Raw genomic sequence first — 14,677 nt, 5'->3', positions numbered from 1 at the left:
ATCCTTTTGCCCCTACACACAGACTAAGCACTGTCTACTCTGTGCATAAAGCCTGTTCCTGGTTGTAGTATATACAATGACAGAAAATATACTGAGTCAAATTATTCCTTGGTGTAATATGACTGAAATCAATGGTGTTGCATTAGGGATAAATTTGGGACATTATATCATTCAAAATGTGATGGTGTGCCTACCCCATACAGGAGAACAAAAGGTTAACAGGAATTTGAGACCTCAGTTGACACACCCTCCAGGTGCAGCAAGGTGAGCTAAGCTTGATTTGTTATTAGACCCAAGTGTTGAGGAGCTGGGGCTTTATAAAAGAAGGAAGTGAAAGCTACAGGGGAGGTTTAGGGAAGACCGAGAAACTACTGAGAGCTGAGGTCATGTGTTCCTATTCTCTGGAATAGGGCTTAGAAAGGGGGCAGATCACAGACAGCTAATTCTGCAGGAGCAGTGTTCCAGCAGAGAAAGGAGGAGCTGGGAGAAGCTGGTGGATGAGGAACCAGAGGAGAGCCTGTGTTAAACACAAACTAGAGGTAGGTAGGTAGGAAGTGGCTATATGAAACAAGAAAATGTTAAACCAAAGTCCCTTGGCCATGGTCCAGGGCCTGGATTCCCCTACCAGCTCTGAGGAAAGGGTGCATAAGTGTTATATAAGAAGTATTGATGCCAGGGTAGGGTGGAAGATGAACCTAACTGACAGGCTTAGGAAAAGCCCCAAAGGTGGCAGAAGGCTGTCTTGTGTTGTACTCTTCACCTGGGAAGGGTGGAATTAAATTGTGACCTGGCTGGAGGGCTGTCACAAGAAGAGGTAAACTACCATGGGACTGGAGAGACCGTCTGCTATGCTGGGCCCAGCTACAAGAGAGCACTTCAGTGGGTCCCCATAGCGCAACAATCAGTAAAATTACTAGGGCTTTATAGACCCTGTGCTCTTCTGTGTCAGCCCTCCCTCAGCTAGGTTGATATGATGGGATATGTTGACCAGGATAGTGGTTAGGGTTATAAGAACTGAAAAGAATGGTAGATCACGTAAACATTTTTCTAGGTCTTTTATTTTTACTCTAGCACCATATGCATACTAGAAAATTGTAGCTGTTTTTTAGTTGCCCTGGTACTAGCAAAGGTACAAACTCTGGTGTAGACAGGACTCAATTTTCAGCATTGTCATTGCTCTGACCCTCTGAGAGATTACAAATATTTTCCAGGTTGAGATTTGCTATTTGATCCCTTCTGTGCTTTAGCATTTATTCAGTGAAAGAGTATCTCTGAAATACACTCCTATAAAGCCAGACTTAGCTTGTAAATCTTAAAGTTGTGTTTAGTTGAATAACTGTTCTATGTAGAATTACTTTTGCAACTTATAGTGGCTAGAGGATAAGACTGGGATCAAGATTCCTTTTGGGCTGCTCTAATTTACACTAAAGACCAGACTGGTTTCTGGCTGGTTCCAGGAGCTCCAAAGGTGATTACCATTTCCTCTTATGTGGCTGTATGCTGAGTGCACATTGGCCAGATCAGAAAACCTGGTTCAGGACAGTTAAAGTATTCAGTATTCCTAAACCACAGAGTTCACAAATCACAACTTAGAACTCCCAAAATCATGACTTAAAAACTTAGATTTCTTTTCTTAAAATGGTTTTTGGTCTGTTTTCTGTGTCTTTTCTTTTTAAGCTTCTTCCTGAGAACCCCTCCCCCCACCATGTGTGACAATTACAGACTGAAATCCAAACTTCTACACATAACTGTGTGTACGTACACACACACACTTGCTTCCCCACTCTCCAGTTCCCCAGATAGTATCCTGCAGTCCCTGAAACCTCTCTTCCGGGCTGGCTTCTTCAATCCTCTTTTGTCCCAGCAAGGTCCTATAGTCTCCATATTCCCTGGTAGGTTCCAGCTGCTGTCCCCTCTTTCCAGCCTGCAGGGTAAGGGGCTGCCCTGGCCTGCTACCTCCAATAACTCTTTTGTTGTGTACTGTCATGGTGAGGTTGACGCTATGGTTGCTAATCTTGGCGGGAGGGTCCAGCTCTGCCCTGCTCAGAGTACACCTGGGATACAACTACACTGGAATAAGACCTGGAGCACAGGTGTGGCTGGCCTGGGGTGGCTGACTTGGGCTCAGGCTGCAGGGCTAAAAACTGCACTGTAGGTATTCAGGCTTGAGCCCAGACTTTTAGCCCTGTAGCCTGAGTTAATTGAGCTGGGCTCTGAAAGTGTGTCTACACTGCAGTTAGACACTCATGGCTGGTCCATGCTAGCTGACTCTGGCTAAGGGGCTGTTTAATTCCAGTGTAGACATTCAGACTGGAGTCCAGGCTCTAGGACCTTGAGAGTTAAGAGGGTCCCAAAGCTTGGGCTGCAGCTTGAGCCCTAATGTCTACACTGCAGTTAAACAGCTGCTTAGTCTGAGCCCCATGAGCCTGAGTCAGCTGGCAGGCACCAGCCATGGGTGTCTAATTGCAGTGTTAACATACTGTGAGACTTGTGCTGTGGGTTTTTTTTATTGCGATATAGACCTACCCAGGGATGCCTAGATACTGCAGGCAGCTGCCTGTAGCAGAGTGGCTTCTAGTGGCCAAAGGAGAAAACTGTAGTTAACTTAAGCAAAATTCCTGAGCTGTTTGTGTTTTTTGATGCAATCCCCACAAAAGTAGCTGCAATAACTCCGCTCATGTTGGCAGCACTGCATGTTATACCTGTTTTGTCAGTTTGATACAAATAATCCTGGAAACTTCCTCAGCAATCCAAGACTTATTGAAAATTGACATTAATGGTCCATTGAGCTCCTCAGCTCGCTCTTTCAACAAGAGGCAAGTTATCTGAACTTGCTGATTTAAAAATGTCTAACTTTAGTAGTTTCTCTTAAACATCCTCCAAAAATACTAGTGGAATGAAAAGAGTGTTTCACCATATGATGAGATTGTATCATCTGTTTTTCCCAAATACAGAACAGAAATATTTATTTAACACTTCTGCTTTTTCTGAATTATTATTGATAATTCTACATTTCCATGTAGTAACAGACCAAAACCATTGTCAGGACTTTTTGTTGTTGTTGTTGTTGTTGTTCCTAATATATATGTTTAGAACCCTCCATATTGTCCTTAACTCTACTGACCATAGATTTCTCCTTGTGTCTCTTTGCTTCCCTGATCAACTTCCTAAAATTCTTATCTTCTGACTTTTATATTCATTACTATCAACTTCCCCTTTCTTCCATTTATTATATTATAGCTGCCATTGCTTCCCCTCTAAACCAGTGCATTTTTTTTTTAAAACCAGCATGGCCTCTTCCCCCTGATTGTGGATTTTGGGGCATATAGTAAGGTGTTATTAAATTATTCCCAATTATCATTCACATTTTTCTGATTAAATTCTTCCTCTCACCTGATCTGGCTTGTAATTGTTTCCAATTTTGTGAAACTGGACCCATTAAAGCACCAAACACATATTTTACTAGTCTGGACTTTATTCTTCTTGCAAGTTCTGTGATCAAGTCACGATCACTTGTACCTAAGCTACCATTATTTTTTTTCCTATGGTCATTTTCTCTTTAGGATAAGATCTAATAAAGAATTCCCCCATGTCGGGTGCAACACATTTTGAGTTAAGAAATTTAATCTATAATGTTTAGACATTCCAAGGATGTTTTAGTCCTGGCAGTATGACACCTCCAGCATATGCCACTCAAATTGAAGTCCTTCTGTGATAACACAGTTTTTTGCCCCCTACATGTTATAGATAGGTGCATGAGGAGAAGGTCATCCTGTTCACTAGTGAAATTTGGTGATCTATAGCAGATGCCAACTAATATCCCATCTTATGCATAATCTGTTAGGATATTGATCCATAAGCATTCAAGTTCCCTTTCTCCACAAATTATCAGTGACTTGGAAACAGGTAATGCCATTTTTGACAGAATTCACCCCCCCATCCTTTTCTGCCCCCCCAACTCAATCCTTCCTAAATAGATAGCTATTGATTTTAACATTACAATCATGCAAATCATCCCATCAGGTTTCAGTAATACCAACTTGATCAGATTTATGCTCATAAATGAGCAGTTCCAATTCCTTTTGTTACCCAGGCTCCTAGCATTGGGTACAGGCAATTAAATAACAACTTTTCCATGTCCTTTTAGTTTCTTGATGAATTTTGTTCCCAACATCTTACATTTGTGCTGAGTGTTTATATCTTCCCTATTTTTCCTTTTCGCTATTAGTTTAACCCTCTCCTGACTATTCTAGCCAGCCTATCCCTGAGGAGATTGGTCCCCCTTCTACTGAGGTGGAGGACATCCAAACTATACAGCCCAATTTCCCTTGTAAGACAGTCTTGTGACTTTGGGGTGAGGGGGCTGACTCATGAATTTTTAATGCTTGGGGCTAGGAATACTGAATACGCCTCAAATCAACAGAAGAAATGGAGAGAAGGAACAACTCCTCTCTCATACTTGCATAAAAAAAGGAATGAAAAGTTATGGCCAATAATCCAGATATTCTGCCCTTAATTCTCTCTCCCCCTCCTCTCCACGTTGTGTGATAGCTGGTTGTAACTGAAATTCCACTTTTGTGGGTTTAAACCACACTCTTAGAAGCAAATGTAGTATTTTTGTGGATTAAGCATTTTATATAACTTTTCAACATGAGTTAATCAGGATTATTTGCAAAAGGTTAAGACATTTATTTTTTTGTTTCATATCCGATATGCTCTGAAAATCCATAGTTCCTTAAAATGCTGAATACATGATCATTAAAGCAGTCACATAACTGGCCAATAATTTGATGCAATAGATACTTTTCTCTCTAGTTTAGATTTTGTCAAAATTTATTCTTTTAATATCTAAATATTTCACATGCTTTCTAAAAATAGCAAAATAGCACCATCTGGTGTCAGAGTTTTTACGTTCAACTCCTATATACTTGTTGGGGATTCTTTCTTATTATCCAGAGAATTGGTAAGAATGCAGCAAGTGACAGCACAAAAGCTAAATGTGGAACTTGGGCTTTTGAAGGGTTCCTGCACACTGGGCTCCTATGCATCTTCTAAAGTAAAATAGTAGCATGTATTATTTTATGTGAACAGAAAAAATGGTTTTAAAGAATGAAACAGTTATTTTGAGAAAATTAAAAGATGATAGGGAATGAAATGGGGAGATTTTCAAAAGCACAGAGGGGAGTTTGTTGTGCATGACTTTTGAAAAGCTCCACCTTAGTGAAGACAAAAAATTCCAGTCAGACTTTTGCTGTACTGTTTCACGGCTCCTTTATCATGCCCTCTGTGAGGTCTAATCCCCAGTCAGACCTATGTTCCGGGCATTTGCTGCAGCATTAGAGGAGAGATCTCCCATGTTGTTGCACTCAGGACACAGAAAGCAATGGATAGAAAGATAAGGTTGGCACTATGGGGAGAGGGGAAACCCCCGCCCCCAACTGAGCTGTCATGCCAGAAATGGGCAGGGGCAAATCCTAATATTTCATTACACAAGGGATGAACATGACCTTGAGAAGATTGTGCTTACTCAGCCACTGAAAGCTTGAAAAGAATAAAGAAAAATCTATAGCACTGGGGGTGTGGAGGAGAAAAGAACAACAGTTTCATGAGAACGATTGGTTAGGGTGGCAGCTGACAGGAGGGGAAGAAGTAAGCAGTGGTACAAATGAAAGCTGTGAATAAATAGCACTCTCCTAAATTTTACTGAGAAAGGAAGAAGAGAGTCCGGGTAGCCTTGGTTCAAGAGAAAGGGGGTCAAATATTTGTTCTGCTCCTAGTACAATGGAGTCCGGGTCCATGACTAGGTATCGTAGGGTCTATGTTAATATAAATAATGTTTCCTTGTCAATGTGGGAGACCAGAGCTTGTTTGAGTGCAGAAAAAAGGACAAAAGAGGAAATAATGAGTAACAAAAGGGATAAAGCAGTAGTTCTCAAACTTTTGTACTGGTGACCCCTTTCACACAGCAAGCCTCTGAGTGTGACTTCCCTCCCCCTTATAAATTAAAAACACCTTTTTATATATTTAACACCATTATAAATGCTGAAGGCAAAACGAGGTTTGGAGTGGAGGCTGACAGCTCGCAACCCCCTGAGGGGTGCCAACCCCCAGTTTGAGAGCCACTGAGATAAAGAACTGTGCAAAAGCATAGAAGGAAGGGAATCCTAACTTTAGACCATTAGGCAGATGCAGTTTAGAGCCACAATAGGAGAATTAAACTATTTTGGCCTTGCATGGTTGCACAGAGGCAGAAGAGTATAAGGATACTTTTTTTTTTTGGTCCCCTGGGTGATGAGCACAGGTACTCTGATTGTCACTGGTCAGAGGAGTACATGGATTGCTACTTTTGTGTTTCCTAGGGTGCAAATTGCTTCAAGGGGGAGAGAAAAGGGTAGGGAGAAGATGGAGCCATTGGCCTACCTCACTCAATATGAAATGAAAATGGCTGGCTGCTAGGGTGACCAGAGGTCCCGATTATATAGGGACAGTCCCGATTTTTGGGTCTTTTGCTTAAATAAGCTCCTATTACCCCCCACCCCCTGTCCTGATTTTTCACACTTGCTGTCTGGTCACCCTACTGGCTGCAGAGAAAGAAGCTGTTCCAGCCTAAGGAATGGTGTAGCTTGCCTGTCTACCAGCGTGCTGGCAAATGCAGGGGGAGGGGTCACTATATGGGGAGCTGCTCCCCTGTCTGCCCAACCCCAATGCATCCAGACCCCGCCCCCTGCCCAGAGCCAGAACCTCTAGCTGAGCCTCATCCACACCACTGAGTCACTGCACCTGAACCCGCACCTTGCTGAGCCTCACCACCTGCATATGGAGCTCCATGCACCTGGATCACCCCTGGTGAGCCCTGCACCCAGACTCCTCCCCCGCCAAGCTCCACCCTCTTACATGCAGATCCCCATTGAGCTCCTTCCCCCCTGCATCTGGACCCCCACATGTTCACCCAGTCCACTCTCTGCTGAGTCCCCCACATTCAACCCCCCACCCCAATGAGCTCCACTCTCCCTGCACCTGCCTTCCCCGCTGGCCCCCTAGAGCTTCCCCCACCCCCACTCCCCAGGCAGCTGGTGCCTTGGGCTATGCCCCCCTCCACCCTGGCAGTGCCCCCCTAAGCTTCAATCAGGGGTATTTATGGTATAAGTCATGGACAGGCCACAGGCCGTGGTATGTATTGTGTTTTTGGTTTCTTGCCTGTGACCTATCCATGAATTTTACTAAAAATACCCATGATTAAATTGTAGCCTTACTTATCACCTTCTTTCTTCTAGGTGCTTACAAATTGATTATTTGCTCCATTATATTTCTGGGTACCAAAGTTGAGCTGACTGATCTATAGTTCCCTGGGTAGTCCTTATTTGCCTTTTTGTAGATAGTATGACCAGTTATATACCTATTGTTCCCTTCATCTGTGGTCTAATTTAAAAAAAAAAAAATTAAAGGTGAACTGTAAATCATTCTTGTAAAATGACTTCTTGTTTTACAAAAACAATCACAGCAAGCATCCCACTAACAAGATCAGTATGAATAAATCATTACACAGCAGCTCCATGTAAATCACAACATAAATTTGGAGAGTTTAACATCCAAAAGTGTATAAAACATTTTTTAAATGAGAGTCAGTTTAGTAAGGAAGAGGTAAGAAGCCCTTCTTGCCTTGGTCATGAAATGCTGGTTAGACAGGTAATAAGGGATAAAAAAAAGCAGTGATACTTAATCTCTGAATTTATATTCTCCTTAATGTCACTCAGTATTAGTGTTCTAGAAAAAGTGTATTTGTAAAAATAACTTTTTTTGAGTAATTGAATATTGGCAAATCACTTATCTGTGTGAAAACAAGCTATACCTGATTAATTTAATTACCTAGATACTGTGTATATCTTCCCAGGTGTGCAGTGAGGGTGATGTTCACCCCCCAGAGACAGCTAACGCAAGCTCTTTGTGCTGGCCTGTTGTACAGAGGTGGTTTCATCCTGAAAGAGGCAGGGTTCTGTAGGAGTCAGTGTTGGCTTGAGGGGCCCCCTCAGTTTCACCTTTTAATAATCTGATTTGTTCCAGTTGTAAAAATCTGTCCTCATTTAGCTCTACAAAAGAAGTTAAAGATGTAATGAATAAATGGGTATATTAAAAAAATACTTTGTTTAAAGAATCAGTTGAGGTTGCTAAGGGGTAATGATCACATCACATTATTGCCTCTCACATAAAACATAAGCACTTCATGTGAATGAATTAATACTTTAATTGTGAAACTTACTTATTTTTTTGGACCATGTATGTTCTAATCAAGTATAATGCATATTTCATCTCTGCACAACCTTAATTCTGACCCACAGTATTGTTCTTTCAGTAGTAACCTTAAGAAACCTGCTAACACAACTGTTAAAAAAAAAAAAAAATTATGTATGTGTACCTTGACACACATTGACCTAATTCAAGTTCACATACATAGATCAATACTATACAAAAATATATGCTTTAAAATACAAACAATAGTCTCAAGAAACAGCAATTACAAGCACTCTTCCAAAAGATGCAACTAATAACCATATTTAGTACTATAACCTTTTAAGAGTATCCCTTCAATAGTTAATGAAATAAAGATCACAAAAAAGAATATATTTAAAATATTAACAAACAAACCACCCAACAGTCCAGAAGTCAAACCCACTCCAGATAAGAATAAAGCCCCTTTCCAGTAACAGAGACTCTACAAAAAGGAAGGCAGTACTAACATCACTTCACAGACCTTTGGTGACTGCAATAGGTCAAGATAGGGCAGGGAGGTGCAATTTGCAGGGTTGAGCCCATTCTGTGCTTGGTGAATGGAAAGTGTTATAAAGCAAATACATTTAGGCTATCAGTTATGATAGGCCTAAAATTAAAACAGATCTATAGGTTTTAGAAAGGAAAATAGTGTATAAATGTGAGGAGTTTCAGAAATTTTAAATTAAAAGGGTTTAAAATTACACATTCAATGGATCTGTAAATGATTCTGCTTCAGCAAAGAATAGAAGACACTGAGAAATTATTGCTTCATTTCCTATTAGAAAATCAAAATGTTCATAGTATTTTAGCTTGCAAAAATGGGAGCAGCAAAAAAAAAAGTTAATTTCCTACCTCTTTGGTGATATACTAGCTCTGTTTAAGTCAATGGGAGCTTTGCCATTGACTTCAAGGTGCCAGGTTTTCACGCACTAGTCAATCACCTTTCAGACTGAGGATCTAGTGTGCGTTAGCTTCTGTGTCCACTTTTCATGTATGGACATTACTGAGAAACCTGTTCTACTGCTACGCTGGATCAGCTTTAAAAACACCTGTAAAATTATTGGCCATGGCACTCTAGGTTATGCTAAAAATAGTATGTAATTACATGCTCAGCTTTATTATTGAAGTTTAAGCAGTCCAGATATTGATGTATTAGGACAACATAAATGATCTAGGCAATTATCTCCCAGCTTTGTGTTCTTCACTTGAAAAGAGAATTTATTTTAAATTCATCATCCTTAAGGGGCTGAGTGACGTTGAGAAACTCCATTAATTCAGTGTAGTGCCTCTACCAAATGGATTGGCAAACTTCCCTTGGTTTGTTCATGAGGTATCTGCAATTTCTTATCTTGAGACACTCATTGGTTTTTATGTTGACTGCTGCCATGTAAAACTACAAAAACAAATGAACAGTTAAGCAGGTGAATCTGATTTCTAAAGATAAGCTACCTTAATTTCCAACTTGGTTACCAGTTAAAGTTGTATTAGGTCAAATCCTTTTTACTTCATTTCATACAAGTTGCTTCAATGACCTCAATAAGGCTCTGAATAGGGCAATCGGAGTTTGTCCCATAAGTATCTGCAAAAATCCTGACCTTTTCAGGAATATTGAAGACAAAATCTATGAATAAAAATAGTCTTATATTTATATCAGATTAAAGATTTATCACATAAGCCTATACTGTGTATTATATCCAGAGCCCCATGTGTTCTGCAACTGTCTTTCTGAAATCCACCCTTTGCCACAGAATAGTACTCAAGATTAAAGCTTTTATTTAAAAATAAAATAAGGGGCCATATTGTCCCATTATTAAGTCCCTAATCTACCCCTTATGGTTGTGAAAGAAATCTTCAGAATTTGAACTGGGTTTAAACAGACTCAGCATTGCATCCCTGAGTCTGCAGACAGCCTGAAACACCAACCTTGAGCGATGTGAATTGCCTTGCTTATCTCAATGGGCTGTGAAGGCTGAAACTTAGTGACAATTTCAAAATCAACATTAACTGTTTCACTGCAGATAATTTGAGGTGAAGCATCCAACTGTTGTGTTTGTCAGTCTCAAACTGCTTCCTCTGGCTCCCCAGATGTCAAAAATTCCAGCAGCCAAAACGTTCAGCTTCACCTCAACAAGTCTTACGATGCAGCTGTCAGTTCTCACTCCACAAATCTGTGGCATATCAAAAACTGAAAATATGGGGACAATGTAAAACAGACTTCAATCTCAAATGAATAACAGAGTGTACTGTAATGTTTGTATTTTGTCTTCATATTTAATTCATTAAAGACCTGAGCCAAAAGCCAATAGAAAGATTTCTGTTAACTTTAATAGGCTTTGGATCAGGCCATAAAAACCTAATTTTTTTTATTTAAATGAAGTTGCCACAGAAGTTCAAGTTTGTATGAGAGTGCTGCAGAATTCAGTCATTTTGCACAGAATTAAGATCTGGGTTGTCATGAAGGACACAGGGCCTTGACTATATATAGATTATTGGGACTGCACAATATAAGCTAAAATGTTTCACTATCCTTGGCTTCTCAACACTTCAATTCTAAAAACTGAAAATATTCCACAGCTTGTATAAATCTAGTGCTAGTTTGCTAAATCTCCTACCCTGCATGACATGGCTTTATTTACAATGGGCTTATTTTCAATATACACAGAGGGACTTGAAAATCCAAATAACCAACTGTGAAATTTTTCACTGACTATAAATTCTTATTTGCAAGTGAGAAACACTAGAGGGCATTAAAAGTTTTATTCATCTGTTAATTCTACAGTGCTCTCAACAGCAGCTCTCTGTGTGGTTGACAAAACATTTACATGACAGAAAAGCTGTGAAGGTCACTGTGCAGTGGGGCATGTGTGGAAATTCTGGCACTTAAATGATAAGTACAATGATTGTTTCAGGCAATGAGCACGTGCATTACACAATGGAAGCAAACAACAAAATATAATGCACATGTTCTCTCAGAATGTAAATGAAACAGAATTAAATAGACACCATTTCTGAGGTTGAATTTTCTATGGGGGGCCAGGCAGCTGGCAACATTAAATTTTACATCTTGTCTCTTCTAAAAAATAGAATAAATCTTTTATTTTGCCAGCAGTCGTAGAAGTGCTCTTCAAAACACGTTTTTGTAAATATAGTTTTATTGAAATTCTATGAGCAGCTAGCTTCTGCTTCCAATGAATTCCACGCTATATATGGAAATATGAGAGAGTTAAAGAGGTGAGTAGTAATTTGGACAGTACAAGTCCATTATCAGAAATGGGATGGAATTAGCAGGATGGCTCTTTGCTTTCCCTGTAAATATTTGGGATCTGCATGCAACTCTCTGCTCTGTGACCCATATCACAAACTTTTTCCCCTTGGAAAGATAATGCAGTAGAAACTCGAAAGGCACAAGAACATGAAATGGACTTTCTCTGGCTGATATTACCTCTGTGTCATGAATTTTGACTGCCAACTTGTAACAAGTCCATGCATCTCATTCTAAAACCACAGGAAATGGTACCTATACTCAGTGCTGAAATAGGCAGGAATGCCAAAAACATGAAGAATTCCAGAGAATTCACAATGGAAGCTTACAGATAAGGAGCAGAACTCTCTTTACAGTTGAAGCAGAATCACACTGTGGCTCCATGGCTGATGTCCTCCTAACTTAGCTTGTATGGGCAGCTTTTATTCACTTAGAATGAACTACTGGGAGTAACCAATAGCTACAGCTTTCACTGAAACGTTTGTGTACTCTCAAATTTGAATACATATCTCCCTTTTTTGATCCCCAGAGACTGTGGATTCTATGCTTTGCCAATGTCTGATAGATCTGGGGATTCAGATGAGGGCAAACGGGCTAGAGCTCACCCCTTGACTAGATGAAAGTGATGCTGGTTGGAAAGGGGAAGCATTGTGAGGAACTGGAAGGGAGATACTTGTTCCTTCTAGGGCAGGAATATGACATGGTCCTGCCAATATCTTTTGGAGTTTAGAGGCATACTTGACTTGTCACTGCTTCTGGGTTCTCAGATAGCAGTGGTGGCTCATACTAGTTTGTCCTCTCCCCCCCACAAGTGAGGTTGGCCAGAAAACAGTTGCTCCTCTTGACACAATGATCTATGCTTTTGTCCCTCCCAGACTGAATTTCTGGAGTGGGCTTTATTTGGCTCTACCTTTGACAGTCAGAGAGAACAGAATGCAATGGTTCAATCTCGGAGAGGTGAGTCACAGAGTACGTTACACCAGCGCTCCATGAGTAGGGTGACCACATTTCACTAAACTGAAAATGGGACACTGGCTAAGTGGCAACAACACGCAGGTGTGCTAATGCCATGTGAGGCCCCTTGACCAGACCCCACTGTGACTTTTTTTGGAAAAACTTGGAATTTATCCCTTTTGTTCTTGCCCAAATGTTCCTCTGTGCCCCTCCCCCACCCGGCAAGAGAGAATGGAACAAATGCCCAGTTTTGCTAAAAAAGTTACGACGTCAGGGACAAGCTTAAAAATGGTATGTATGGTTTCCCTATCCATGAGCTGCACTGTAATGATAACTGAGATGCTGCGGTTCAGATCTGTTGGGTTGCTTCTGCTGTCCATTTCTGAAATTGTATTATCCAGAAGTAGACACTGAAAGCTCTACTGAAGTGAGTGGAGTGTAAATTGTTTCCTTGAATGGTGTGTGTGACAGCCTGATTTTTGTCAAACAGGGCACAAGGTAAGGAAAACCTGCTAATCAGGTCCTCATCTGCATATTATTTATCATGCAGAGTATTTAGTATATTAGTTTAGTCTCTAATTCGAGAGAACAAATTTTAAAATATTTGCTCTACTTCAATATCTGACGGGCTCAGAGGCTACCAGAAGGAGCGTCATACAAAACAAATTAAAAATAAGTATGGCTGTTGATTTAATAGCAGTTAACTCATGCGATTAATTCAAAAAAATTAATCACACTGTTAAACAATAGAATACCAATTGAAATTTATATAATATTTTTGGATATTTTTCTACATTTTCAAATATATTGTGTTCTGTGTTGTAATTGAAATCAAAGTGTACGTTGCTCACTTTATATTTTTATTACAAATATTTGCACTGTAAAAAACAAGATAGTATTTTTCAATTCACCTTATACAAGTACTGTCGTGCAATCTCTTTATTGTGAAAGTGCAATTTACAAATGTAGTTTTTTTGTTACATAACTGCATTCAAAAACAAAACAATGTAAAACGTTAGAGCCTACAAATCGACTCAATCTTACTACTTGTTCAGTCAATCGCTAAGACAAACAAGCTTGTTTACATTTACAGGGGATAATACTGCCCACTTCTTTACAATATCACCAGAAAATAAGAACAGGCTTTTGCATGGCACTTTTTTGCAGCCGGCATTGCAAGGTATTTACGTGCCAGATATGCTAGATGTTCATATGACCCTTCATGCTTTGGCCACCATTCCTAGAGGACATTCTTCCATGCAGACGATGCTCGTTAAAAAAAATAATGAGCTAATTAAATTTTAGACTGAACTCCTTAGGAGAGAACTGTATGTCGTCTGCTCTGTTTTACGTGCATTCTGCCATATATTTCATGTTATAGCTGCCTCAGATGATGACCAGCACATCTTGTTTATTTTAAGAACACTTTCACTGCAGATTTGACAAATGCAAAGAAGGTACCAATGTGATATTTCTTAAGATAGCTACAGCACTCAGCTCAAGGTTTAAGAACCTGAAGTGCCTTCCAAAATCTGAGAGGGACAAGGTGTGGAGCATGCTTTCAGAAGTCTTACAAGAGCAACTCTCTGATGCGGAAACTACAGAACCCAAACCTCCAAAAAAGAAAATCAACCTTCTGCTGGTGGCATCTGACTCAGATAATGAAAATTAATGTGTGTTGGTCTGCACTGTTTTGGATTATCGAGCAGAACCCCTCATCAGCATGGACGTTCCTCTGGAATGGTGGCTACAACAGTTTCTGAAGTGAAGAACTAGATAGCAATTATAAGATCATGTCCCACAGCCCAACTGAGCAGCCAATTTACTGTCTGTACTGAGCAGAGCTTGAGAACTGTATCACAAGACCAATGCCCTTCTTTCTCACTACTGAGTTAAATTATGAGTACCTGCCATGTATCAGTGAAAAGGAGAACAGTTCATATAGGTTAAGGATTGGAATCAACTTCTAATTCTCTAAGGTCTACCCGTGTTAGCTTGCTACTTTAGTTACAGAAAATAGAACACAAAACAAATATTTGTAGTTAAAACCCAAACAAAATGGGCCAAATCCATTCCCAAAAACTAACCAAAGTGAATTTGACTAAAATGTTTTACATTGTGTTCTAGAGTTTTATAACCTCCAGGCTCTGAAGATTGTCAAGGGCCTTGTCCTCATGAGAACAAACAATATAT

The 14,677-nt window shown here is 40.0% G+C and overlaps 1 long non-coding RNA gene across 2 annotated transcripts in view; it reads left to right on the top strand.

Moving 5' to 3' along the window:
* The first annotated feature begins 336 nt into the window (after positions 1–336).
* Positions 337–14,677, top strand: part of LOC123371594 — a 197,001-nt gene continuing 182,660 nt past the window's right edge. For both annotated transcript variants that reach the window (XR_006579859.1, XR_006579858.1), the window contains exon 1: positions 337–539. This is a non-coding gene — a long non-coding RNA (uncharacterized LOC123371594). The remainder of the gene's footprint in view (positions 540–14,677) is intronic.

This window comes from Mauremys mutica, chromosome 5, assembly GCF_020497125.1.
Source record: "Mauremys mutica isolate MM-2020 ecotype Southern chromosome 5, ASM2049712v1, whole genome shotgun sequence".
Taxonomy (NCBI): Eukaryota; Metazoa; Chordata; order Testudines; family Geoemydidae; genus Mauremys; species Mauremys mutica.
Note: the sequence above shows the minus strand (reverse complement) of the source record. Positions and strands in the feature narration are given on the sequence as shown.